This window comes from Cherax quadricarinatus, chromosome 57 (assembly GCF_038502225.1).
Source record: "Cherax quadricarinatus isolate ZL_2023a chromosome 57, ASM3850222v1, whole genome shotgun sequence".
Lineage (NCBI taxonomy): Eukaryota > Metazoa > Arthropoda > Malacostraca > Decapoda > Parastacidae > Cherax > Cherax quadricarinatus.
Window position 1 is genome coordinate 9,737,614 of NC_091348.1, and position 5,515 is coordinate 9,743,128.

At 35.1% G+C, this 5,515-nt stretch overlaps 1 protein-coding gene across 1 annotated transcript in view; it reads left to right on the plus strand.

Annotated features, from left to right (window-relative positions):
• Positions 1-4,165, plus strand: part of LOC138854392 (uncharacterized protein DDB_G0286299-like) — a 111,121-nt gene extending 106,956 nt beyond the window's left edge. Inside the window, exon 4 of the mRNA XM_070097331.1 lies at positions 3,466-4,165. The gene's annotated coding sequence lies outside the window, so the exon portion shown is untranslated. The remainder of the gene's footprint in view (positions 1-3,465) is intronic.
• The last annotated feature ends 1,350 nt before the right edge of the window (positions 4,166-5,515 follow it).

Here is a 5,515-nt window from a genome sequence, read left to right on the forward strand (position 1 = left end):
TCTATCAAATAATACAAAGAAACATCCGATAAATCTATAAAAGCCACCCTAGAAAACCTTAAAATCACTATTTTAAACCAGACAATAGGTCAGAGTTTGCTTTTCCCCTCTGTGTAGTAAGTGTAAATTGGATCTGTGCACACCTACTGCAGAGATCTATTCTCTCATATCTTGGCTAAAATTTACTGCTCACAGCTTATCTGAGTGAGCTGATCTCGTGACGTAGATCTACATGATGGACCCTGGTGTCAGTAACGTAGTTCTACATAATGGACAGTGAAAGGGTTAATCACATTCTACAAAACAGACAGTGAAATGGTTAATCACATCTCAAGACTTCTATATTTTGCTTACCTTCCATTTTTAAAGCATTACAAAAAAAAAAAAAAATAAAAGTTATATTCTGTTTCTCAGAAAATGAAATATAACAAAGAATAAGGGCATCCCAGTAATCGAAGCAGATCTGGTAAAATCCATAAACTAGACTGGGCCAATTGTAATTTACAATTATTCTAACTTCAGCCCATTGTAACTCAAGGGTTCACTATTTTAAACCAAACACAAGGTCAGGGGTTTGCTTTTGTACTATGTACCCACTGCACAGACCCATTCTCTCATGTCTATGCTAAAATTTACTGCTCAAAGCATATTTGAGGAAGCTGTGCTTAAAACATAGATCTGCATGAGTGACACTGGCATTGTTTAGTAAAGACTACCATATATTTTTTTTTTCTTGTGAGGTTTATGGCATATGTCCCTTTGACAATCTATTTTAGTCTATCTTAGCTTTGTCATCTGATTCTTTCCTGACATTTCTGCCTGATGTTACTGGAGTATCTATATTCCTTTTAAGCTGTCTACTGTGAGGCTGTTTCTAGCTCTCCATTTTTTATTTTATTTTTCAGGCAGAGTATACTTTGCCTTCCTTGGTCATTAGTCTTTTTGCATATTTTTTCCTTGTTTCCCTGTTTCATTTCCATTAGTTGTAACAACCAACACACCCATGTTTCGCTGACAAACATATTGGTCGGGTTGAATCACTATATCGACGAAACACCTATTTCCTGCTACAGGTGCCAAATCAGCCAGATTGTGATGGCTATGTAGGATTTTGGGCTGCTGGCACTAAGAACCTAATGCTAGAGCCTAAGGCTGGATTGTGAGGGTAAAAGAACCCTTGAAATTGGTCACAGGTAACCTTCACCACTCTTGAGCACTTACATTTTTTTGTATTACTTTATTAATTTATATTTTATATTCTTGGGGGAAGCTCCTGGCATTTTACTCCCTTTTCACAGTCTCCCACAAAGATCTAAATTATTGAGGCCCATACCACTTACTTAGATCTATGTCTTAATCATAACCCCCTCAAATATGCTGTAAGTGGTAAAATTTGGCTTAGACATGAGAGAATGGGGCTTTTCAGTGGATATGTACAATAAAGAAAAATCCTGCCCCACATAGTGCATGATGGGAACAGCTAACCTCTGATCTTTAGTTTGGCTTAAATTAGCAACTTTGAGGCATGTTCTAGGGTGTTTTTTTATTGGCTGTTTCTTGGTATCAGTTGATAGAATGGAAGACATACCAGTGAAATGGTGATGATTATAGTTGGTTTCATATTGGAAGTGGTGTGAAATAAGCCTCAAAGTAGCTGAAAAGTTTTACCTTTTTGGCAGTTTTCCTGAGGAAGAGTAGGGGGCCATTCTGCCCACTCCTGGTTTGTATTATGGGTTTTTTTTACTTGGTCTGCTTTAATTACTAAAATGACCTAAACCATGAACAATCATTCTTGCTTATATTTTATTAAGCCAAGAAAATGGGTAAACCTTCAATTTTTTGTGATGATAGATTCAAAATGGAGGGCAAGTGTTATATAGGAGAAGTCTGGGAACATGGTTAATGAGCAGAGGAAAGGCTGTTTTAGTGACTGGAATGACTGCAGTTTTTATTTTGGATGCTGTTTTTAAATTGGAATTGTTTGTAAAATTAGCCAAATTACTGACTTATGTACACTTTATAGGGAAGTTCTAATAGTTGAATGGGGAATTTCTTGGGGCAAGGCATACTAGTGAAATGGCCAAAATTTGGGCCAGTTTTAGCAATGCAATTGGCCTAAAATAGGCCTCAAAGTGGGTATGATTGTTGATGTGTAAATTGCACCCAGACTGCCAACTTCATGTCTGCATAATTCTGTAAGTTTTCCATAAAATTTTACAATTTTGGTGTTATTACCTTCAAAAAAAATTTCTTAAATATGAGAAGATAAAACTTTTTTTAAATTAAGACACTGATGAGATATTTAATTTTGGAGATCGTGACTGTGAAATGGTTAAAGAGCTAAGACAGTTTGCCTGGTCTTTCCTGCTTTCTCATATCCTCTATGCACAGAAGCTGATAGAGGTACTTTTTTTTTATATCATTGACTACTAATCAATTGCCAGAATGTATTTTTTGTCTTTATACAGTACCCCTTGAAAATAATTTTGATTGATGTATAGTTAGATTATTCATACAACCATTCTTTTATCTTCAAGTTTTGTATGCATAATTATTTTTTATGAAAGTATTAATATATATAAAGTAACAGTACAGTGAAACCTCTCATTAATGAACTAATAGGGAGGAGGGGGTACACGATATTCCTGATTCTGTGCAACTTTCAGATTATAAAAATAATATTTTTGACCATCTGGTTGTCTTCTCAGGGACTTGGTCCATTGATGCAGAAGACAAGACGTCATTAGAAATACAGTTATTGTAGTACTACAGTATAGTAGTGTACTGCATAGTGTACTCTGTAATTTACAGTAATTTTGTTTACCTTTTCATGGTGGAGAGATGAGGTGTCACCTGCTGTGATGAATATTGGTGATTCAGAATAATTTTTGTTCTGAGTCAGAGGAGCAGTAAAGCTCTACGAGTGAAAATAATGTAGATAGCTTAGAAGATGTAGAGGGCTGAGAAGACAGATTTCTGAGAACCCATTGTTAATTGCGCTGTACTTGACGTTTTAATAAAGTCGCACAAAATACTCTTAATCCAGGGAAAATGAATGACGAGTGCATATGTGTGCGAACACAAATAACAAAATGGTACGGGTGGCTTACTGTTCAGGGAACAATGAAAACAGACATGTACTGCATGTGACCTCTTTGGCCCATACCAGGCAAATGTTGGAATTACCAGATTTGTGAGATACTTTAGAAAATAACAGGACATTGTCGCTGTAGACAAAATAGAATTTTGTCTGATAATTAGCACATTTGTCTGGTAATTTTTTGTTCAAAATTGCTGAAATATGTTAATGAGAAGTTCTACTGTATTATAACCTTATTCTGCAGTTCTTTCACTGTCACTACTTAAAATTTTAGCCAGAAACTTTATACCACTGTATATGTTATAAATGAAACGAGAACAATAAATTTTCTACTTATGTTAAATTAAATTTTATTTTCATTCCAGATTCTACAAGTACACAGTAAGGTTGTAAGGTGTTTGGGAATAAGCAAGTCATCGCACAGATGGGGGCCCAGGGGGATTGGGGGTTACAGATGGAGTTACTCTGCCTCAATGTGTGAAACTCTGAATGGAGATTGATCAATGAAGGTTCTGAACCTAGTTATGAAGTGATCAATAAATTGGTAGTGCCAAAGGAAAGCCTGTTTTACAGTTTAAAACTGGAAACCTATTCTTCTTGAATTAAATTCTTAAGATTTACAATTTCTGATCAAACTTCAGTGTTGAGGATGTTAGGGTGATGGGTCACATCCCAACCACCAGTTATTTTTGATGAGGCCAACTTCTCTCGTATCTTCCATGTATCTCATAGAGGATTTAACAGTAATTATTTCACTTTGGTAATGCAAGTCAAGCTTTTGTTACCTCAGCAAAAGTAGAACTTTCTCTGGGCAACATTACTTCCAGTATTCTAAAGTATAAAGCAATTAGAAAATCTTCCAATATGGCTGTTCAAAAACTATCACTCTTAGAATCTGTGCAATCATATCTTAAATTGGGGTATATCTCACCCTCAGTTTCATACAAATTACTTATATGTCTCATAGTCCATACTGAATGAGTGAAAAATAGGTTGTTTTTAGTATTTTTTATTGTGTGTACTGGCATCTTGTCAAACTGAATTAGATATTTTTGTTGTAGGAAATGAAGTGTGTCATTTTTCCCCTTTATCCATTATTGCTGGTCATATTTTCATTCGAGGATCAGCTACAGATTTATACTACCTTTAATACCATTTTTACTCAAAGATTCATGCATCCCAGTATTAAGCAAATGCTGCAAGCCAAATTTCTACAGAAGATTCAGGTAATACGAAACACTGTGTGGTATGGAACATATAAATAAAAGAAACCAGATGACCCATTTAATGCTCACATCCTTACTGTTCACCATGATCTCTTGACTTGATGTCTTCCATATTGTTAAGTGGAAACAACATATGTCATACCTTGCTTGACTTTTAGCATCAGGGAAAAGAGAATATGGGTAACACTAAGAATTTTGCATACATTTATCTAAATGAATATTTAATAAAATAACAGCTTCCTTAGTTGATAATTGTCTGTTGTTAGGTTAGCCTGATTTTTTGTAGGCAGCTTTAAATTATGTTTTCTTTTCTTTTATAATTCTATTGAGATCTTTTAAATTTTCAAATTTTTGATGGCTGTTTTAGTTTGTCACCACTCTTTTTATTCCTCAGCAAGAATTTGAAGCTATGCAGTGTGCCAAATGGGTGAATGCAGTGTTTAGGGTGGATTCGGTGCCTATTCTGTATCATGGTCTATTCAGTCAACCATGGGGCAATTGTAAACATTCAGTCTGTCCAGGGACCATCTCAGTCATTCACTAAAATCTGTTACTCTGATAAGGTACTGTACTAATTAATATTTACCATAGTTATTAACGTATTAAAAATATATTATGTACCCTAAGTATCCATATGAGTACTGGGGTAACAGTAGCAATAATGTTGAAGGATAAGCTATGGCAGGAAAAGAGGGACTATAAATGTATTAATTCAAGGATTATGTGGAGTAAAATAAAGATTGGATGTGAAAAGTGGGTTATAATAAGCGTGTATGCACCTGGAGAAGAGAGAAGTGTAGAGGAGAGAGAGAGATTTTGGGAAATGTTGAGTGAATGCGTGGGGAGTTTTGAATCAAGTGTGAGAGTAATGGTGGTTGGGGATTTCAATGCTAAAGTGGGTAAAAATGTTATGGAGGGAGTAGTAGGTAAATTTGGGGTGCCAGGGGTAAATGTAAATGGGGAGCCTTTAATTGAGCTATGTGTAGAAAGAAATTTGGTAATAAGTAATACATATTTTATGAAAAAGAGGATAAATAAATATACAAGGTATGATGTAGCACGTAATGAAAGTAGTTTATTAGATTATGTATTGGTGGATAAAAGGTTGATGGGTAGGCTCCAGGATGTACATGTTTATAGAGGGGCAACTGATATATCGGATCATTATTTAGTTGTAGCTACAGTTAGA